Genomic DNA, 23,588 nt, shown 5'->3' with positions numbered 1-23,588 from the left:
CAGCCTCCGGGCCGGGCGGTCGGGCCTGTTGTGACGTCCCCGGCGTTAGCCGAGCTGCCCTTCCCGGGGCAGGGGGAGGGGAGCAGCGCCATCCCGGAGCTTTGTTGCGGATGGGGGTGGCGGCGGGGGGGGGGGGAAGGGGACGACACGACGCCGCGCTGGTGAGTGGGGGGGGGCCCGGGGGTGTGTAACGGGGCGGGGGGGGGGGGGTCCTCGCCGAGGAGGGAAGGGGTGGAAACGGAGCTGACAAAATGGCCAGGCAGTGCCCGGAGCCCGCTGTGGGGACATCCCGCCTGGCGCGGGGGGAGCGCGGCCTCCCCTCTCGGGCCTTGCGCGGCTGTCGATACAAAAGGGCAGTGTCGGTGTTGACACTGCCGTGCCGATTCGTGTGCCCTTCCCCGGCTTCTCCCTCCCCCACCCCGCCTGGCTCCCTTTTCCCGAATGGCTCACTCGGTTTTGTTTGTTTTTTGGTTTTTTTTGTTCTTTCTATTTTTCCCCCCACCCCGAAGGAGCTATCGAATATCTCATAGGAGAGAACAGCACCTCCTCTTTCCTTCCCCCCTGTCCGGCTCGATGAAAATGCTAAATAATCGGTCGACGTCCATATTTCACAAGCTTGGGGGGGGAGGAAGAAGGTGGGAAGAGAATGGAGGCGCCCGTGGGACCGGAGTTGGAGCGCTGGCTCCCCGCGAGAGCGGCCGTTTCCGCAGTCAGACGTTTCGGAGCCGATGTTTTTGTCGCTTTCGGCCAAGAAGCGAGCTGCCCGGTGCTGGCGTTCGCTTGCATAACGCGCCGTACTTGGAGGCTGATCAGACGCGGGGCTCTGCCCTGGCTGCCCAGCGCTGGCCCTGGCCCTCGGCGGGGAGCGGCCGGGCCCGGCGCGGGGCCGCCTGCCGGGCCGGGCGCTGGCGCGGGGAGCAGCCGGGCGCTCGCCAGCCCTGTAGGCCCCGTCTTCCTGCCGGGCAACTTTTGTATTGTTCCCCCTGCCCCCCCCTCCCCGCGCACGGGCTCTCTCGGCAGCCGAGGCTTTGCACGGGACCGGAGTCCGAAAGTCTAGACTGTGAACCGGAAAATAATAGGGGAGAGAATGGAAAGTTGTGCCGAGGGCTGTGGAGGAAAAACATCGACGTATCGAACAAAGGTCCTGCCTGTGCTGGGGAGAGAGGCCTGCCTGTGAGGCCTGATTGTGTCGCATTTACACACGGGGAGGAAACGAGTGCTTGGTACTGGCCTGAATTTGTTCTGTAAGCCTGGCATGCAACTCGGGAACGTTTTTAGAGTGTGTGCGGTTTGTTTTCAGGGTGGTTTTATTATGTGTAGCAATCCAATAATAATTTTAATTTAAAATATTTTTTTCCAAAGGGCTGCTTAGGTATTTTTTTCACTTTCTGCCTTGTTCAGTGGGAAAAAATATGGATCCAGAGGTTCTAACACCGTAGCACAAAACTTCACTCAAACAGGGTAGCTTCCACAATTTATGTATTGTGTGTGTGTGTTACGAATATTGAGCTTCCTGGTGCTTTAAAGGATGTCAGAAAGAGGAGTTGAGTAGTTACCACCTGACAAACATGAAGTACATGCTTCATAATGAGAAAGAAGAGGACTTCTGATGGCTTAAATTTCTATTTATTGTATAAACTTTTTCTAGGGGAACTGTCACTGCAGATATACTTTGTTTGTAAGACTTCAGAAGCTAGCAAGCATTGCTGTGATTACTGCTGTTTATCTCTGGTATATTCTCTTCCCTCCAGTTCTCTCTTTCTTCCTTCCCACCCCCAAGACTAGACTTCTAATAGTGCAGAGGTGGTTTACTAGTATTTGATTTCTGCTTAAACAGAGTTGTGAGGTTTTAAAGTTTTTCATTACGCTAAAATTTTAAAATATATTTTAGTTATATATGTATATAAAATATGCATAATGAACATGAAAGCAGTACTTGACAAATAATTGTATACCTTTCAATTATTTGGTAGCCTGTTTAATAAATATTGATAGGAGTGGAATGTATTTATGAAAATACTAATATTTGAGTTTTTGCAGCTAATTTTAACAATGTTATATTTGAACTAAGAATTTTAAAAGCAGTGTGCTGGTGAGTAAACACTGTAAACAATGCTTCTAGTTTTCAGAAACTTATGTGTTTTTTACTTACAGTAGTTCTATATTTGTAAAATGTAGCTGTGAACAGCTCGATCCTGTATATACACTGTTTTTGATCTTAAAATGGAAGGGTATTTTTAGCTTTTTATTGTTTGGTGTATCCTGTTGTGGTAGAAATATAGGTGATCTGATTTTTTTTTTTTTTTTTTCCATAGGGTGTCTCTGAAAAAAAAAAGGGAGTTGTAAGCTTGAATTGCCAACATTAAGTCTGAATGTTCTTCAGTCTCCACATGGCTTCATAAGTAGGAGCCTAAACAGGTCTTAGCTGTTAGAAAAATTGTAGGTCATCCACAGTGTGGCATTACTACTTACTAATATAGCAGATCTACTTCAGTAGGAGTGCCGACCTGTTGAGTAAGAGGCTTATGAAAATGGAGTCTTTTGATGTCTTGCAAAAGTTCTTCAGGCCAGAATGACCATTAGGGAAACAAACTGTATCTTCCCAGCAAACGAATACTCAGAACTATCATTCTCAATCAGGAATCACACACAAGTTCATTTTTTGTTTTCCTTTTTATACTGTGCTTTGACTGTTTGTCTTCAAACCCAGAATGCAAATATTGTAGGAAAAAAAAAAGTAATGAAAACTTTTTCTAATGAAATAATTCTTAAATGTGAGGTCCAAAGCTGTAGACAACATATGCTGTAGTTGTTCTGCAGCAGTTGAGCAAAAATGTAGTACGGTTGACTTTAATACTACAAGTGAAGCCATGATGAATTTTTGTGTGGGTCTTTACATCACTGATAAGTACAGTTATTTATTTTGAGACAATCCAGGAAGGTAACCTGGCTAAATTCCTTTGTTTCTAAGCAATGAAGCCGAAGCAAGAGTAGGAAGGTTATTGTTTGGCTAACCTACATGTCTGTACTTAATTTGCAGCATAAGTGAATTTCAACTATCTGTGCTAATCTTGTGTATTTATAGGCCATGCTATATTTTCTAACAAGCTAATTGGTAAGCATCGTGTAGAGCACTTCTGATCACAGGTCTGTCCTCTGTCACTCTGAGACTAAATTATTAAGACAAAGTATAATTGAATCCCAAAGTTGTACAGGATAGTGTAGTATCACACTGTCAAACTTCGACTGGAGTGTTTCTGGAATCTCAGATTGGCCTGTTGGATGGTCTGTGTCCTGTTCATCACCTGTCAAAAGGTAAAGCTGCCTATAAAACACTTTGTGGACTCTCTGATGTTCTTGATAGTGGAAACTTTGCATCAGGCTGTCACTGACTCATTCAGTACTGACTCTGAAGGTAGTAGTACATCTGATTTTTTTGGGAAGGTAACATTACCTTTGGGTCAGTGGGTTTCTGAAGAAGTATTACTTACTTTAAATTTGCTCTTAATATTTTAATCTATATATAGTATCATAGCAGATTTATGGCAGTATATGAACCAACTTCTGGCTGAGTTTTCATAGCTGAGTTTGAATTCAGGACATAAGGTTGGTAACTGCAAAACAAAGTCACATTAACTCTTTATTTTCCTGATAATTTTTCAATTTACATAACATGTTTCTCAAGGAGCAAAACTATTTTCAGACTTGTCACTAGTGATCAAGTGTGACAAAATGCTTGTATGTAGCTGCTTGTTTCAGGATGCCTCTTTTAACTAAATGATTAATTTTAAAACCTGAATTCAGCAAGCTCCTGTAAGTAGGAAATTTCTATCTGCATGTTATCAAGTGTACAGTCAATGTGAAAGATGGCACCAAGTCAGCTAGCTGCTCCGCTGTATGTTTTCAGATGCCAGTGGTGGTTGCTTTAGTGCGAAGGTTAGTTTTAAAGAGCATGTGTTCTCCTAAATCTGCCAAGTGATAAGATTTTTCTCATCAAGTTAGTAGAATCTAACTGTGTAATTATGCAGTCATAGTCTCCTTTAATTCTGTCTGGCAGCCGGGGTTCCAGCACACGTAACCAATCTGTTTACTCTCACTGTCTACAATAAGGTTTGTCTTGCAATGTACCGTTGCTAGTCTTAACTTGACTCATGAACATACTTAGTACGAATATGGCAGAAAACGGCCATGTATAAGAGCAGTAGATAGTCAACCTCTGAAGACTTTTGTGTAGGAAAAACAGAAAAGTTAGGTGTATATCAACAAAGTTAATCGCAGTGATCAAATGCTCGACTTCAATATTAGAGATGTGTGAGAAGTACTAGCAATGGTGTTCAAGTCATAGCTGCCTTCAGTTGTTCCAAAGTTAAACCGGTTTGGAAAGGACCTCTGGAGGTCACTTGGCCCTGCTCACCACTTTGTCTGCTCTTGAATAAATAGTTTTTCATTGATCACTGTACTGGTAAAATAACTCCGTCTTTGGGAGTTGTAAGAAGGGAGAAAAACCCAGCAAACCTACAAAGGTACATGTGGTGGTGAAGCTGGAGGGATTCTATAGTATGTAGCTGTCCAAAGCTGTCTTGAGGAGCAGGGGGAAACTGGAGTTTCTTAGTGTTTTCTAGATAGAATGGTCTGCTTTGCGATGGTGTCCACAGTAAAGCACACATGCTGAACTGCAAAGATCTGACCTTCTTAAACTGTATGAAAGAGTCTGAGTCATCTCCTGGAGTGTGAACCTTGAGTTGTAGGAAGCGGTTTGGTGTTTCAAAATGGAAGCTGAGGTCCCTGATACTTCTTGTACAAGAAACCTTTTTAAGATCTGAAAGGCAAGGTGTATTTCATGTTTATTACAGAATCACAGAATAGTAGGGGTTGGAAGGGACCTCTGTGGGTCATCTAGTCCAACCCCCCTGCCGAAGCAGGGTCACCTACAGCAGGCTGCACAGGACCTTGTCCAGGCAGGTCTTGAATATCTCCAGAGAAGGAGACTCCACAACCTCCCTGGGCAGCCTGTTCCAGTGCTCCGTCACCCTCAGAGGGAAGAAGTTCTTCCTCATGTTCAGACGGAACTTCCTGTGCCTCAGTTTGTGCCCATTGCCCCTTGTCCTGTCACTGGGCACCACTGAAAAGAGCTTGGCCCCATCCTCCTGACACCCACCCTTCAGATATTTGTAAGCATTTATAAGGTCCCTCGCAGCCTTCTCTTCTTCAGGCTGAACAAGCCCAGTTCCCTCAACCTCTCCTCGTAGGGGAGATGCTCCAGTCCCCTCACCATCCTTGTAGCCCTCCTCTGGACTCTCTCCAGTAGCTCTTCATCTTTCTTGAACTGGGGAGCCCAGAACTGGACACAGTACTCCAGATGAGGCCTCACCAGGACAGTGTAGAGGGGAAGGAGAACCTCCCTCGTCCTGCTGGCCACATTCTTCTTGATGCACCCCAGGATCCCATTGGCTTTCTTGGCAGCCAGGGCACACTGCTGGCTCATGGTCAACCTGTCGTCCACCAGGACACCCAGGTCCCTCTCCGCACAGCTGCTCTCCAGCAGGTCCACCCCAAGCCTGTACTGGTGCATGAGGTTGTTCCTCCCCAGGTGCAGGACCCTGCATTTGGCTTTGTTGAACCTCATCAGGTTCCTCTCTGCCCAGCTTTCCAGCCTATCCAGGTCACGCTGAATGGCAGCACAGCCTTCTGGTGTATCTACCACACCTCCCAGTTTGGTGTCATCAGCAAACTTGCTGAGGGTACATTCTAACTCTTCATCCAGGTCATTGATGAAGAAGTTAAACAAGACTGGGCCCAGTACTGACCCCTGGGGGACACCACTTGTCACCAGCCTCCAACTAGACTCAGTGCCGCTGATGACAACCCTCTGAGTTCTGCCATTCAGCCAGTTCTCTATCCACTTCACCGACCACTCATCCAGCCCACACTTCCTCAGCTTCCCTAGGAGGATATCATGGGAGACTGTGTCGAAAGCCTTGCTGAAGTCAAGGTAGACAACATCCACGGCTCTCCCTTCGTCTACCCAGCCAGTCATGTCATCGTAGAAAGCTATCAGATTGGTCAGGCATGATTTCCCCTTGGTGAATCCATGCTGACTACCTTGGTGAATGCATGCTGACTATTATTCTGCTTTCAGAGTAACTTGTTACTGACACCCCTTGATTTATTGCATAACGTCCAAATAAGTAAGCGTAGCATAAAGAAGAGCAGCTATTTGTTAGACTTTTGTAAAGGTGGAAGTGAAAGAATACAAACATGGTCATTACTTCCTGATACACCTGTGTTATTTGGGGACAAAGGTGATAAATTATCAGAAGGCTGTCTAGTCATGAGATGGGCATTAGCCTCAATACTGGCAATGTGCATCTCCTTCAGATTTGTGGCTGACTACTGTTGTGTGTTTAAAGCATGGTTAATATCAGTTGTTATTAATGCAGAGTAGTAACTGTAATGAAGAATTTTTACTTAGATTTTTAGGGATGGTTCCTAAAGGTAAAACTGTTAGGCCTGGGACAAACCTTCATAGGTCATCTGGTACATAATTAATGCTCCAAGGTAACTAGGTCTAGTCTTAAGCTGTCTTTGCTTTTAGAAAGCATGCATGCTGTTTTGTTCTCATCTTTCTCCATGTTGAACTTCTGTCTTGCTGTGAGCTTGTTACGGTTTGTCTTGTCCACTCTGGGTAGGAGAAATGGTCATCTCTCTGTACTGTGGGCTTTTATGTGCTGGAAGTCTGTTCTGTACCTCCTCTCTTAGTACAAGACTGCTCAGATGTAGTAGAGGTACAGGTAATAAATGTGGAAGTCAAAAATACACTTTTGTGTAGTATCTTCTAAGTTGAAAATGTTGATTTTTTTTTTTTTTTTTTTTTTAAGGAGCAATACAAATGAGCTGAGGGACCAAAAAAAGGGGAGATGTAAACAATGCATAGTAATGGACTTCACCATCCCCCATGCCTGCCTCCCTCTCCCCACTGCTCCAAAGAAAAGGAAAAAGAAAAGTGTGCACACGTACTCCCCCTCCAAAACAATCAAGGGACTTGGTTAAATGTTGTTGATGCTGGTATAATGATTAGTTGCTTACTTTAGCTCCTGGAGTTAGTGAGGAGAAGCTGCCTTTACATCATATATCTTTGTGGAATATGACTCTGTGGTAGTTGTCTATTTTTGGACAAGATAATATTGTAAGATGTGGTTAACGTCAGGGCTAGAAGATGGCATCTTACCAACGATAATAATGTTCTGTGTCTTCTAATGTCAAACCCCTTATGTAATTAGCTTATTCAGTATAGAGAGTATCCCTTCCTGGAAGGTGCGTGCAACGTAGCTGAACCTTGTGATCATGGGTGACATGTGGCTATGCGTTTAAAGAGAACTAATGAAGAAAGTAACTGAAGGTGTGTATTAGTAGTCTGTATGCTGAATACAAACTTGGAACTCTGCCTTCCTTAGAGAGTTAATGTTCTCTTCCTCTTTAATTTGAGGATACAGTCCATTATAATCGAGTTACTGACTGGGAAGTGTAATTTCTCTTTAAAACTGCACTTGTTTTGTCTTTTGCAGTTGTTTTGGTGTAATAGCTTGACAAACTCATCTGTTGTAAAGCGGTGAGGGGAAGTGGGAAATGGCTAACTTGAACAAGCGTGTGCAGACAGTCATAGTCTGTGTGAGTAAGCCTGAGCGAATAACACCTGAGAAGAAGCTGCATAACTCGATAGCTAGATTTCAGATCTTTAAGTAACACCAATAATCAAAATAAATGGGTTCAAGTAATGGAAGATGCAGGAATACTGTCGGTGTACATAAAATTGCAAATTGTTGTTAAGTCAATTAGAAATTTTTAGCAGAAAACACCATTTCAACTATATCTCATTTAAAGAAGGTGATGGAAGCTGTGTGACTTTGGCAACTTAAGGCCGGGATTCCAAATCTTAAAAGTTTGTGCTTTAAAGATCTGCTGTAGTCTATTCCACGATGCTTTTCATGTTTATGTAATGACAATGAGTGCTGCCATGTCTTATGCTGGTAGTATTCTGCCCGATTTATTTAGCAGATAATTTTTATTACCACTGTTTTATTGTAGAAAGCGAAGACCTACATTATACCAGAAGATTATGGATTAAAGAAGTTAGTTTCGTTCCCTTACTCAGTTACAAAAAGCTTGGTGGAAATACAAATATATTTCTTTGCCAAAAGTAAGATAGCAAATAATGCTTTCTGCAGATTTCTCGTATGACAACTTTTAAGTTGATATAGTACTGCTACATACTCCGTATTTCTCATTTACCTCAAGCATTTGTAGACTTGCAACTGAATGTTGCCATGTTTTATATGAGACTCATGACAACAGGGCTCCAGCTCAAAGGTCTCATCAGCTCTTTGTAAGTAGAACTGGAAGAAGCATTGTTAAGAGAAATGCTGTTGCACACCTCAGTCTGCAAGTTTACATACTCCATGGAGAGAGTGGAAACTTGAGTTCACTTCAGGTTAACTGTGAAGAGGAAAGATGAATTTTGTGGAATTTAGTATGTGAAGGAATGGTACCACTTAAGTACCTTTCATTAGTATTTAAATACTGGAGCACTATGGTCACAGTAGTAAGGATAGGAATTTTTTTCTTTTTTTAATGGCTTGGGGATTCCTAATGTATTTCTGAAGCTGAACTGGAATTGGAACAGAATGGGCACTGAAGGTTGTGATGTAACTGTGCTGCAGGTGAACTCAAGTAAGTTAGAACCTGGGAACTGTATATTTGGAAGCTTGAGTTAAATACAGATGTAGTAATGAGTTAGTTTTTGAGAGCATGCTTATAATAAATGTGAAGTTGCATATGAGGCTCCACTGAAGTGACAAGCAAAGTAATCTGTCACTTTCAAAATACAATGCAATGAACACGCTTGTTGCTATACTTCATTGATTCCAGAGGGTGTCTGGAGAAAAGTATATTCCCTGGGTTTTTCCTCTAACAGACTTACCCAAAGGCTGTTAGAACTACTCTTTTAGTTTTAAATGAAGTAGATACTGATTAGGTAACTTAAGTCAATGGATAAATTTAATGTAGTTGTATAATCTGTTTTTCACAACTCTTCATGTATTTTGTTCAGATGAAATCTGAGTTTCATCAGATTGAGATCCTGCATTTAAATTCTAACTATGCTTCATGCTGGCAACACCTATAGTGTCACCAGAACCACCTTGTCAACTCCCCTGTGCTGTTCTTAGCAGTCTGACTGTTCTAAACTAGCATTGCTTCTGTCTGTGGTATGTTTCGTTGTTGCAGTTTCACAACCACTTGAAATTACTGGAAGCCTTATTAGATCTCACTTGTGCTTTAATTTTAGTCTTGTTTTAGTGGTGTTGGAGCATTTTAAAAACTTAACCAGAAGTAAACCAAGTAGGTTGCTGTGCACCACAAAATTGTTTAATCTGTGTGTCATGGAAAAGCTGTTCCCCTTCAACTAAGAAATGGTTTCTTCCTTACAGATTTCTAGATTTGCGGTATTGTTTTCCTTTAACAAAATGATGTCAGGCTATTTGGAAAGTCAGCTCAGTAAGAAGCCAAATCAAAACTAGATAGCAGGCAATATTGTTAATTGATCTAACAGTTAAATTAGTATTTTGACTCTCTCAGTGTAACCCATTCTGAAATATCAGTTGTCTTAAATGTGGTTAATAACTCAATTATAAAATCTCTGTTACACTTTCATAACGTTCTGTGTTTTTGTCTGGTAGCTCTACATGGAGCTCTTTCCAAAAAATCAAGTAGCTGGTTTGGTTTTCGGAATGTATCAACTCTGGCCTATTTCCCTTTCCCCCGCCCTCCCGCACACACACACATTTGGGAGATATCAAACGTGAACATATGGGTACAGAGTGACACAGCAATAGAAGGATCAAGCTGGATAAACAACCTCTGCATAGAATAACCCTATCCAACAGTGTGGTGTAGCGTTTGTGGTTTTTTTTATTTTTAAATCCTAGAACTTGCTGCTTACTGCAATAACTTGCTTTGTATAGAGCTATCTTCTGCCTCCCCCTTCCTAGCAGAAGGTGGGGGGACTAGTTTCCTTTCCTTGGTCACAACAGAGTTTCAGGGGTAGGTACTACGGGTCAGGACAAGAAAAGCTTCACAAACTGTAGATAATACAGGTTTGGTTCTTTGCAGTGTCTTCTCTGTCTTCTTTTACCTTCTAAGAAAGAATGGGTGTTATGATAAGAAGAACGGTGTTCCAGTTACTTCCTTAGCAAAAAGATCAAAGTAGGGGTACTAGCCTTTTCTAGGAACTGAGCCTTTAAAGTACTTTTTGTACTGGAGCGTGTCAGTCCTGAGCAATAGAAGCATCTCATCTTACTGTTGGTTTGCGTACTAGAACAACAGAACTTGGTATTTGTCAGTTGTCTTTAAGGACAGTGAAGTTCTACTGTCCAGGAATAAGCTTAATGAGAGACCTCAATGTCAAAAGGGTAATCTGCTAATATTTTGGGTACATCACTTAAATCTCTAACTTGCAGCCATCTAAAAAGCAGATAAGTGCATGTGTTGTTTTTGTTTTCATACCTGCTTTTGTAGTTCTCAGTTCTCCTGGGGAGGTTCTTCCAGCATGTTGTTTCTTGAAATGATTTCCAGCCTGAAAGTTTCTCATAACTGTTTTGCCTGCTAACTGTATTGATGCTATGCTCTCATTTTAAGTAATTTTCTTCTCTTGGTGTTTTACCCTTGACACTTACAGAAAACACTTGTAACCTTCTTGTTGCCAGGCTAAATTAATACGGGCTTTATTACTCGCCTCATGTAAGAGCACTTTTCTGTTCTTATAACTGGAATTCATCTCCCTTGGCCAAGGCCAACTGTGACGGGGTAGAGTATTCCACATAAATAAAGTACAGAAGCACTGGAGAATTCTCTTGGTAGTGGTGCATGTGTGTAGCTAAGCATTGGTTCTTCCTCCCCACCCCCTTGCCCCTTTCTCCTCCAGTATCACTCTTGAGTAACTGAAACATGTAGTCACTAATGCTGATGTCGGCTGACAAGGGCTTGGCTTACAGCAGAGCTTCCTGGTTTTAGTGCTGAGGTGCAGGATCTCGGAGCCGCTTGGTGTTATTTGGCTTCATAGCATTGCAAGTGTCTCATTGGTATAACTTACCATTCCAAATTTTTGATGAATACTTAACTATTTTGGGGAAGGAAAGGAGGAAAGGAAAGGGAACTTGTAAGTTTTGATCATCTGGGGGGAAAAAAGGGAGTTTTGAGGGAATAGCTCTGGCTTTAGATAACCACATCACCTGAGTAGTTATGTTGAAATAAGCAAGGCTGTAACAATAATAAAGTTTTCATCTTATTTCATAGTTTCCTTCTATGGGTAATAGTCTGTTCGTCATTACAAATACTTTCTCCTAAACTCATCTGGTGATGTATTCTGTTTAGATGCTACTTAGCAGCAACAGGTTGTTTAAATAGCCTTGGATTTGACAAAATGGGAATAAGATAATGAATGACCTCTTTTCTCTAAGCCTTAAAATAGTGGCAAGTGTCCTCAGTTCTGCCATCAAAAAAATCTTTCACTTCTGGAATCTACTGATGTCCTGTCATTACTGAATTAGGGTTTCAAGATTTCGTTCTATCACAAGTTTAAGATTATTGCCTGTCTTCAAGTGTTACAAATGTTTAAGCACCCATAGCTTACAGAAACTGTAATTTCCAGCTGTTTTTCTCAATGTTGGGCCTCTGACTGCACATTTGTGTAGCTGTGAATATTTTAAGTCCAGCTGTGTCTAAAAGATGGAAGTACTTTAGACAAAGATACTCTTGTAGTGTGTTTGCTGTAACAGCTTTGAAACTGACTGGAGTGGAAAGCTGTAGTTGAGTAGTCCTCACCAAGAGCACTTGTACTCTTTTGCTGAAGTCTGGTTCAGTGAGCGTGTCTATCTACAGTATGTTCATAGGGTAAATGCACAGTTTCATGGCACTACTGACATAGTGAAGGAAGGTAGGCTGTCCTGTGAAAAGTGTTTCAAAGAACCAGTCTTAAATCTTCCTTTGTCAGGAAAGGAGAGGGCCTGTTCCTGGAAATACTCGACACTAATGGAATCTCTTTGTAAATAGCAATTTGTTTCTTATTTGTTTGTTTTAAAGCAAAGGGACATTCATCCTTACTGTGTTTTTGGATCACTTTTGATTGGAGTACTTTAAATGCCTGACTTTTAGCCCAAAGTATATTGTTTCCAGCTAAAGGCTGACGGGGAGAAAAAACAAAGTGCAAAAGTATGTAGAAGTGTTCAGTTTTTATACCACTGACTCTAGCTGTATTGTCATAAATGTTATAGCTATACCATGATGGGTAGTTAATCCCACAGGGGTCTTTATGCTTAGTTCACTTAAGGGAAGGTGTTCTCAAGATGTTACCTGGCATGCTTAAGCTTTGAACAGCTGAGGCAAGGAATTCAAGGACCCAGAGTTTTGTGCCCATTGACTCACGAATGCTGCTTTGAGATCACTGAGCATGACAAGTAGAGAAGGTGCAAATTACTGTATTTCCTCTGATTCTTAGATAGCTTGAGAGACATAGCTGAGTTGGGGCTTGTGAGCCCCCCTCTTTGCTTTATGTGTATTATCTAACTTGTTAAAATAGCCTACTTCAGAAGGATTTGGTCTTTCTGTTGACAGTATCAAAAGCAGAAAGTGAGTATTGCAAGTCCAGACCTGTGGCAGCTGGAAGGAGAATAGTAGAATATATTGATTTAAATGTCTGAGTTTACTAAAGCCAAGGTGCATCCAAAATTAAGGTAGCTTCTTACTACTGAATAGCATTCCGGGTTATGGCAAGAAACTAGAATTGCCCATATTCTTGGTGCGTGTTTGCTGTATTGTTGGGGAGGTTGAGAAGGTTGGTGGCCCAGCTTTGAGGTGGGAAGAATTTTTAAATACGCACTTGTGACTGGCTATCATCTAAGCTGCTTTGTTCTTGTTACTCCAGTGTATGCAAGTATAATTTGTGGTGGGAGAGCAGAGCAGAAGCTGATCTCATTTCAGGTTGCTTCAGCAGAATTTGAAAGCTTTTACTGGTGACAGCTAGTGATAGTTCGAAGTGTCAGGTTTTAAATTGTCTATATAAAGTTGCACAGATGCAGTCATTTGTATTTTTGACTGTCTCCTGAAGTTTGATGTGCTGAATTCTAACACAAGAATGGCCTGCACAGGCATTGGAGGGGAACTAATAGTTGTATTCTCTCCCTGTACCTTCTGAGCTATCTGTGTAAGAGGAGGAGCTTGAAATAATGCTGTACTCAAAGGTTGAAACTTTGGATAAATATACGTAGTAGTTGGAAACTGCCTTCCACCAAGTACACAAGACTTTTGCTTAGTTTTTGGAGTAGGGGATCTAACTTTTCTTTGTATTTTGTTTAGATGACCACACTCACTAGAATGTCTCCCAAGAAATCTAGTTGGGATTTTAACTTCCATCAGTACTGTGGTACTCTTTGTAAGATGAATTCAGTGGAATTCAGATGAAAAAACTACATAGTGCAGACTAATAGCTCTAATGCCTGGAAGAGTGGCTTGGACTTGTTTAGGTTTTCTCTCCTTAGTCTGTGCTGTAACTAGTAGTAAGTTAAATCTTGTATGAAGAGTTATAAGGAAGTGTAATCACTGTTAAGCTTAAAGTTAATGGAGTTATAAAAAAGGTGTGTTTGGCTCAGAATGTCTGTCATAACTGAATATGTACAGAATGTTTATGCTGTCATTTTAATTAGAAAAGTATCCATTATAAAACACACACTGCTATACCACATCTCAAATGTTTTGCTTGAAAATAAAGCACTAAAACTTTCACTCTTATCACGTGGCTGTTTAATGTAATAAATACTGTCATGTTAGTATATGCTAATGATATATGCTGTGTTTGATATTTGAAACTACATCAGACTACTGATTTGAAAATTCGGTGTTAGAAGCTTTATACCCTCCACTTTCTAATTAGTCAAAATAGGTATTAGGAAATAGTTGAAACTATTTTTTAATAGATACTGCATGTTTGAGCAGTGTTTTCAAACTATTTAGCTTTCAGTTCTGTGGAAGTTTGTGCGGGACAGATCAGGCTGTTTTCTAATTGCAGTACACAGTATTTGCGTCTCAAAACAGTTCTGCCAGGGGAGCCTTTAAATACAAAGAAAACATACAAATAAAGTTTGAAAACACAGCTTTGCTTATTCTTTTATAAGTATCTCGGAGCTGTGGAGAATCTTTGTGTTCTTCTGATAAGTGTTCTGTAATACTGGTAGTCTATGAGTCCTTTCAGTACATCTGAGAGCAGCAGTTTAGCTGGGAGGTAACCCAAAGCATTGAACAGATTTAGGCAGCACCTATTGGAACACCTGCTTGTCAACAAGTAAGTACCCTTTCTTCCAACTCTGACATGACTATCAGCAAGGAATTTGACTGAAGTCAAAGAAGAAATGCAAAAAGGAACATGACACTCCATGTAACTAAAGATTTTAATTAAAGGAAAACAATCCCAATTTATTACAAGCACTTATATAAGAATATTCGAAGTTTTACAAAACTCTTTTTAAACAGCAACCCTTTAAAAAGCCCACCTTAAATCCAGCAATGATACTCTGCTTCTAGCAAAAATTATGTTAACCACCGTTTCCCAAAACAAAAACAAGTTAAGCAGTTAATTTCTGGAGATTATGATACTGAAATTGCTCATTGTAGACATTTGGTTTTTTTCAGGTTTTTTCTTCGGCCTGTGTGGCTACAGAAAAGCCACTCACCTCATCTCTGCCTCCAAGTACCTGACCTGGCACCCAGAGACACTTGCCTATGGGGCTGAGGGTCTATGCAAAGAAATTAAAACCACACAAAAACCCCCATACGCATAGTGACTACACTTCTCTAGGTGACCCTGCTTCGGCAGGGAGGTTGGACTAGATGACCCACAGAGGTCCTTTCCAACCCCTACTATTCTGTGATTCTGTGAATTCAGATTTTGGCAAACCTAGCCATGCTATGACGCTGAGGAAAAATAGTATTATTGTCAACTTGTTAATCTACTGAACTATAAAATATGGGCATAGTTATGGTTGTTGCTTGTGCACGGAAGGTGTGTGGGTAGCCTGGGAGAGAGGAGTTAAGTGTCACTGGTGAGGTAAAGCAGGAAAAAAAGGGTGGTACTTACACATATGGGAAGGAAGAAGGGAACTTGTGGTTGACTTTTTTGTCTGTATCAAAGTTTGTAATGGTGAGTTCTCGTCTAACTTAATTTTAAGACTGGCATCCTACTAAAAAGCATTTGAAGGAGCTCTAATACTTAGATTTGCTGAAGTTCAGCATTACAACTCTCTGTTTAGGTTCTTGGGACACTCATTTGCTATTCCTATACTGTAATCCCCATGTACAATTTCTTGTTCCCAGAAACTTGTTTTATTTGTTGAGCACTGAAAGGATGCGTATGTGCAGAGTGGAGTAGACAGTCTCATCAATGAGGTGTGCCATAAAGTTTTGTAACTTTCGTGAATCTTGGTACTCTGGCTTTTGACAACTTTTTCGGTGACTAAGGAGGTTGGAACCTTCCTAAAATGCAATTGTGGAAGCTAATATTGTGTGTTCTTCTGTGTAGTTACCATGAAAGAATAGCTCTGAGCACTGTGAAGTCCTGATCCTGTCAATGATAGGATCAGTTTAGACAGCTTAATCCTTACAGTTTAACAGGTGTTTATTTGGGTGTGACTGCTTTTGTTCAACTTTAGACAAAACTTCTGTTTCTCTGCAGATATTTGGCGAGTAGTTTGGTTCATGATTTCATACAAGATAAGTATCTTTAATTGTGCCTGTGTCAGTAATTTGGTATGTGTATTGAGCTTGCTCTTAATTATGTCATTGCAAGGTATAATGTCAATGCATATGTTGTTTTTCTTGGGTCAAGAAGATGCATATGTGGCACATAATTCCAAGATGCCATTGGTTTGAGCACTACGCAGTTTGGAAACCTTAAATGTGTTTTAATCCCTTTGTTGCAGTGTCCTTGTGATAGCCGAAGATCCATATGCAGATCCAGTGCTGAGGAAGCCGGAAACTTAACCTGTTTTAATTGGATTTCTGCCTCAACAACTACAATTAAATCATTTCCCAGATTGTATCACGTGGCGTAGGAATCTTGCTATGCATTAGGCCTGTGACCTTTTTTGTGTAGGAGTCTTTGTTCAGGAGGATAGCATAACCTGCTTGAGTCGGTGTTAAATATCAGTGATTAGAAGAATTAAAACTTCTGAGATCTTGATTTGTCTTAAATTTTTCTAAATGATATTTTGAAGATGCAAAAACTTGAGACCCATTCTAATTAAGTAGATAACAGATGAGTACTCCCCCCAAAAACACAGATTACTTTTTAAACTTTTTTTTTTAGCATTAAAGTGTTTCTCTTTAGGACATGCTAGTATGAGTGAACAGGCTTCTCAACTTTTGGCATTTCTGTATGTAAACTTGTTTCAAGCTGAAACCGAGTATTATGAGAATGAAGACCCAGTCTCCTCCTTCTTTACCTTGTTTTCAGGGTAGATCTACATAATGCTTTTAGACCTGTAATATTGGGTTTATCTGTGGCACTTGTCTCGTCTGCCTGTACGTGTCAACTATTTTTTGTTTCTTCCAGCAGTGACTTCTGTAAGATCTAGTCTCTGAATTTCTTCATTCTAGTGGGAAATTAAAGTTCTTTTTCTTTTTTGTTTCCATGTCCTCCCTGAATTTTCTAGAAGACTGAAGAGATCATCTTATGTTAATTTAGGCTTTGGTGGCCAAACTGTGTTTTACTAGCTGTGGAGCTCACTATGTCTCTGTAATTTAATACAGCTTGGCAAAAGTTGGTTAGGAACTTGGCAGGGCTCAGGCAACCTGCCGTGCTGCAGCTTGGGGCATGTATTGTCTAACAGGCTCTGCAGGTAGGACATGGGTATGTACCCTATCAGTATTTGTCCTGTAGTGCTGTTGCACTTGATTTTACGTGAGGGCTGTTTGTGCTAGGTGCAGGTGAATGGCAGACTGCGAATAAAGCACCATCTAGTTTATAGGGTTAGAATAGGGAAGGGACTTGATATTGTAGCAGTAGGTTCTACCTTCAGACTCATAATCTTGAAGTAAATGGAGCTGTGCAGCTCAAAGGCAGCTGGGCATTAAGCATTGAGCAGGACACATTTGGAGTAGGTGATGATCTTGGGTAGTTCTTGGTTCACTTGCATGACAATACTGAAATAAAGCTTCTGAATTGAAATTTGCACCAGCTGCTCAACTGACTTTGTTTTTCACTAGTGATAAATGCCCCCTGCCCCAACTTTGCCACACCTGTTTACTTGCTCTTAACTGGATGACCTACATGGTAGCTTGTCTTCATTTCTGGCAGTGTCACTGATGTGCACTTCATGAAGGATTCTGTGCTTTCATTCATGTTGTCTCAATAGAAGGTAAAACCACCTCAGTCAAATTCATTCCCCTCTTCTGAAGAGCATGTTCTCCCTCCAGCTTGCCAGGCAGCATGTTTTTTTATAATGTTAGTGAAAGCTTAAGCCACCACACAGATAGTGAATTTTGGCTCCTACTGAACAAGGGTTTCTAGAAAAGCTGAAAATGAAGGACAGATGAGATTTTTACTTGTGTTGCTTGTGATGGTTTCTGTTAGGAGTGTGTTAGAAACAAGAAGAATTCACGTCAATTCACTCGGTACAAATAGCAGAGTTTTGGTCAGAATTTGCTGCTGGAAAACACGTTCTTTTCCCTTGGAGGTAACAGTTGCTTTTGTTTAATATAAAAAAGGAAAAAAAAAGAGTAGTGTTTTTGTTGTTGCTAACAAGTTGGAACCATACTTGCATTAGCACCAGGTAGCAGAATTGCATACTGAGACTCTCATAGTGTAAACTTCTCTGTCTAGCAGCTTGTCAGTAACATTAGGTTTAAACTTCTTGTAGATGTGAAGTCAAGCTTTTTATGGGATCTGGTTTGGCAGAGAAATTTTGCTCTGTGACACAAGTGTACAGAAAAATAAATGTTCAACACACCCATTCCTTGCTTTTTCCCTTCTCTTTCCCATTGCTGTGCTAAAAGGGAAAAAGATACGTCAGCAGAGACACAAAAACTGGTTCAGTATTCTGCAGCTAATGTTTGCTGTGTTGATATGTGCCTGTTCTCTGTGTGGTGTAACAAATCTTTCATGTTACCGAGATGGCTTAAATACCTCTGGGCTGCTTCTGAAGCTGAGCTGTTGCTGGCTGACTTGCAGCTATCCAGATCACTGTTCTTTAACTGAATATAGATTGATTCAGAAGTTTCTGGGTTCCTGTGCTTTTGATAATCTTTGTATTTGTAAGCAGAAAAAAATCAACTGTTCCAGAATTGACTGGTCTGTGCAACAGAACTTAATGTTTAGCTGGTTAGAAAACCAAACCAAAACAGAGCACTGAAGACGGAGAAACTACAGGTGTTGTAAACATGAAAATATTTTCTTGAAGTGAGTCCTGGTATTCTGCCACGAAGGGAGCATTCCCTTCCTTCATTAATGAATTCAAGCTAGACCATACAGTGATAGAAAACTTACATTGAACTAGTTTGGACATGTTACAAGTGGTGACATGGAAAAGTAACAAATGTGGTTTATTTGGAGAAGAATAACTGAATTCTGTGAATTTTTTTACAAGGGAAGATTCTTTGCATTGAGTTGTGATCTACCCGTGTAAATAAATGTTCTAAGAGATTGTTTTTATAATAAACTGTATTGCTGATGCTGTCAAAAATGGGAGGAATAGTTGCTGTTGACAACATTTTTAATTTCCGAAGATGCAGAATGCAATGCTAAACTATAGAGAAGCAAGAGAATAAAATGAAATGCTTTCTTTTTCTCTTAACTTCTCTTTTGGATGAAGACCTCGGATCTGAATGACACTTGTGTCACACTTTTTGGGACTGCATTTTGGTTCACAGAAGTACACAACTTGTAATACTCATCAAGGACGGAAGAGAAACAAAGCAGTGAGGTGGCAGAGATAGAGGGATGCCCTCAAAAAAACCAGCATTATGTTTGTTCCATGTAGCTCCTTTACTTTTTCTCCTCAGACTGCAGCTTCTGGTCTCCCAAAGGAAAGGAGTGTAGGAGACAAAGGCTTTTACAGTCTTAACATTAGGTAGCCCCATTAACCAGATAGCAAGAATTTAGTTAAGCTTTAGTCCTGGTTTTAATTTCTCAGTGGACCAAAATGGTGATTCTTTCTTCAGTAATGAAATGAAGCTATGAATTCCTATGTACTATGAGCTGGGAACACTAGTTGTACAGACCTGAGACACCCGAGCTCGTCTTTGTATTCTGTATGACCATATACAGAATAAAACATGAGTAGCATTTTTTGGTTCCTTTAAGCTGTCCAGATGAACAGGAATGTTCTAACTTCTGCAGATGCTTTTTTTTACCTGATCTGTGGTCTTCCCCTCCATCCGTAAGTTTCTTTTGGTTCTTGAGCTGTTTAAATTCTTGAACAGTTGGTTATACTGTAGACTGGTTATAAAGCCACCTGCCAGGGGCACCTGTGCTTCTCTACCATTTTTAGTAGTACCCTGTTTGCCGTTTCAGTTTGACTTCCCACAGCCCAAAAGGACTCGCTAAGGTTCTGACTGTGGTGTATAGGTCAACCCACTGTTTTCTTTCTAAACCAGTGATGGGCGCCAGGTCTCAACGGTCATTATGGAACAAGATTTTAAGCTTCTTTCAGCTCACTGAAGACATCTTGAGTTTACTTTTCTGTACCAGGCCCAGCAAGTCTCTGCAGTCTCAGACTTCAAATTCAACTGACCTGCTTGAAGCAGGGGAGGCTGTTCAGCTTCTGCAACTCAGGATGTCTTCCTGCTGCCACAAAACTGTTAGTATCAATACAGGCGCATCATAGCATGTATTTAGATTTTGCTTTAAACAATACTTGACCTCTGACTTCCCCAGACTGTGTTCTCAAGCTATGGTAGCTTTTGCAGGGTTATCTTCCAATCCTTTCACCAAACAGAAGTCAATAGGTGAGGGTGCTACTTTGCTGTCTTGGGGTAATGACATGTATAACCTGTTGGATCACAGAGTCCTAACAACCTGAGCATTCCTCTAGTGAGCAGTGCTGTGCATATTTTCAGAGGCATTTTCAGTGTTCTCTCTGTGGGAACTTGTAAGCCTTCAGTTTGAGGCAGTGAATAATCTAACTGCCAATTAGTAGCGTAGTTCCCCCCAATTCTGAACCATGAGATCACAAATCAAGGTATTATTAGCTCTTCTCCCTTCCTCTTCCATGTCAAGACTTTCTCTTCCCTGTATTTGTCATAGACATATACACATGGAAGTAGTCTAGAGAATCTTAACCTGGTGGCTACCTCCTTTCAAGTTCCTAGCCACTTGTGTTGATTCTGTGAAGGTAGCTTTCTGCATTGCTGTTGTCTTGGCTAGAAGGCTAGGCAAGGTCTAAGCCCTTGAAATACTGTGCAAGGGAAAGCTGACTTCTTCCTAATGTAGCAAGACCCAAAGATTGATGTAATCTTCAGATGGCTGGCTGTTGTAAACTCAGTGGAACAGGGGGTAACTCCTGTTCCTTTACTGATTTTTCTTTTAATTTTTTTTTAATATGGAGTCTGTAGCTTGAGTGTATTCATGGCCTACTGGTATTTGAGAAGTTTTCTGCAGTATCCATACCTCTTTTAATATATGGGGTGTTTTTGAAATGGTTAAGAAATTCTTCCGCTCTAACAATTACAGAGTAGCTGAATTAAAAAGAACTCCTCCATTGTAAATGAATCGAAAAAGAATATTGTGCTGAAGCTTTTTTGTCAACAATTTGGAAAAATGTCTCTGGCTAACAGCTTATGTATTGTCTAAAGTTACCCAGTGTAAAAACACACATGAACTAGTCCTAAGGCTATGTCTTCAGTGACTGGACTTCTTTGATATTTGTAGCTCACATGCCCATTTTGTGTACTTCCTCATCTTAGTCCAGGTTGCTGGATTGTGTTTTTGAGGAAATGAAAGGGAGGGAATGCTTTTTGAGCTATATGTAGTTGCAGAGAGGAACAGGGCCAGAGTTGTCCTTGGGAGGGATGGGAAGTGTGTCCTCACACATCTGTATGTCTGCACGTATCGAGATCTCTGGTTAGTTGTACTGACATCTGTTGCCTGACGTTTTTCAGCAGAAACATTTGATAAATACTGTTTTCTGGTAGTCTGTTAGTGTCTTCTCTGCATGCCTTTAGATCTGGCATGATGTTTTCATGTCTTATTTAATTTGGGATTTTTTCTTTCCTCTTTCTTCAGAGTATCTCTCATGATTCACCTTTTTCCTTTCTGCTCTTGCTTAGAACTTGGAATATATTTTGTCATAATTGGAAGTTCTTACTTCACAGCAGAATGAGAGCGCTGTAGTATAATCTAAGGTCTTACTTGCCACAGGAGGTTGGACCAGATGATCGCAAGAGGTCTTTTCCGGCTAAGGCTTTTTTTAATGATTCTAGCTTAACTCTTGTACTGCAGTTGAACCCTGCATCAAAAAGGCATCAAGCCTGACCAGGAGTTTGCCTCTCTGCTGTTAAACTCTGCTTGTCTTCCTGTCAATATCTTATTAATGTTTTCCAAGAGAGCTGACAGAAGTGATGCAGCTATTTAAGTCTGTAGAAATTCTGTGCTGGAAGAGGTGTAGAAATCTGTTTCCTTACCACGTAATGTGCTTCTTTTAAGAAGAAACTTCCTTGATATGTTGCAGTACTAGGAGGCTGTAGAACCTTTTTGTCCTGAAGATTTTTCTGTGTGTACTGAATTTGCTCTAGCTACTGTGTCTGTGCATGTATTTCTGTGTGTGTAGTTTATTTTCTTTTTTGCCTTAGCATTGGAGGGGGAGACTACAAAAAGAATACAGTCCAGCTTAATGTCTGATTCATCACTTTTGTGTAGCTTCTGTATCAAAAGAACTTAATCTGATAAAAGTCAGCATGTTAATTTTACATCATTAGATGCAGTGTGGCAGGTAAGTCTTAGTGTACTGTAGCACCTCTTAAGACATGTAGACAGTTTACGGCTACTAATTGTGAGAAGATAGAAGTAGAAGCAGATAAGAAGTGGTAACTTGCTCTTCCTATGTTGAAAAAAAGAAGAGCTGCTTATTCCTTAAGGCTCAGTGCTTTCATGCATCTGAATAACCCAGGATTTGCATGAACGCAGCCGAAATCCATCCACCTGTACTGTATAGCACCTTGCAGCTCATGGGACAGTATCTTTTTTCCTTGTTTGTGTATAGATATTTGCAGTTTGGAAGAAGGGAGAGATGCTGAGAATTTGGGAGATGTCACAGAAAATTTTTCTACGAAATCTTCAGTATGTTGTTGTACCCACTCCCTAAATTACTCTATGAACTCTTTTTACGAGCAGAAGGGTCAAGAGGCTGCGAAACAGAAAACTCAAGCTTCTACCTTCATGGAGCTTTGACATGAATTTTATATTTGGAAGTGAGGACTGCAGTGGAAAAGAACTGGGCAGAGTGGATAACTATCAAATTTCTGGAGTATAGTAAGGCAGAGTATTGTGCCAAGATCAGCTGCACAAGACTCAGTTTAAAGCAACTAACTGGACTAAAGTCTTTTGTAATAATGAATTTGAGTCAGCTGGTGAAGTAGTAGAAGTAATTGAATGAGTGCTTGCTTGCAAGGCAAGAAAATAGGTGTGTATGTTTGCAGGTAAATGAGGAGAGCCTTGTGAGCAAAAATGAGGTGCAGCTATGAGATCAGTTTAAAATGAAGTAATGAAGGTCCAAAACAATTCAGCAGTTACTGAACCGTATGCAGGAAGTTCTTCAGTTTAGTTGCATTTAAAGTCTCAACTCTGTGTTGTATACTTGTATATTTAGAATGTTGCTTCTACCTCAGCTGGCTAGACTGTCACAGATATAGCTGATCACATAAATTAATGTTACCTACATTGAAGTGAAGGAATACAAATCTAAAGTCTCAGACTTACCATTTTCTGATAAGCATGCTGAACTCTAGGTTCTGGCTGGCAAGATGTGCAAATGTTCTGAACTTACAAGGCATATAAACATCCTCGAATCTCATCCTGCTTCCCCCTCTTTTTCCTGGTGCTGACTTCAGGGCAGTAAGTCTTTGCAATTCTGAGAAGCTGTAGCAGCATTAAGGCAGTATTTTATGGGCCAAGGTACGAAAGAGAAAGCATGCCAACCAGTGTACTTCAAGCAGATAGCAAGCGTTATAATGGAGTATTACAGGCAGAGGTATGAGGCATATCCTTAAACATTCAGGAAACTGGAGTGTAAGAGCTTGAAAAAGTCTTGTGCTACCAAGACTCTTGCAAAGGACTTAAAAACCATAAAAAACAAACAACCAAGAAAATGCCAGACAAAACAAAAGTTGTAGAGCTCATCCAAGTAGATTAAGGAAGCTGTCTTCTTGTGAAAGCATTCAGTTCCATTTTACAGGGGTTGTTACTGGTTTGCCTTGTTACACTGTTAGTGGCCCTAGAGCCTGTTGGAGTGCTTCGGTTCTCTCATTCTCTATTCTCTGTAGCCTGCATCGCA

The 23,588-nt window shown here is 40.8% G+C and overlaps 1 protein-coding gene across 6 annotated transcripts in view; it reads left to right on the top strand.

Annotated features, from left to right (window-relative positions):
* TRIP12 (thyroid hormone receptor interactor 12) overlaps positions 1–23,588 on the top strand; it is an 81,808-nt gene that overhangs the window by 291 nt on the left and 57,929 nt on the right. Inside the window, exon 1 of one of the 6 annotated variants that reach the window (XM_075417957.1) lies at positions 141–161. The exons of the other annotated variants lie outside the window; for them this stretch is intronic. The gene's annotated coding sequence lies outside the window, so the exon portion shown is untranslated. Of the gene's footprint in view, positions 1–140; positions 162–23,588 lie in introns of those variants that run through there. 6 annotated transcript variants of the gene reach the window in all.

Source organism: Opisthocomus hoazin, chromosome 4 (assembly GCF_030867145.1).
Source record: "Opisthocomus hoazin isolate bOpiHoa1 chromosome 4, bOpiHoa1.hap1, whole genome shotgun sequence".
Taxonomy (NCBI): Eukaryota; Metazoa; Chordata; class Aves; order Opisthocomiformes; family Opisthocomidae; genus Opisthocomus; species Opisthocomus hoazin.
Note: the sequence above shows the minus strand (reverse complement) of the source record. Positions and strands in the feature narration are given on the sequence as shown.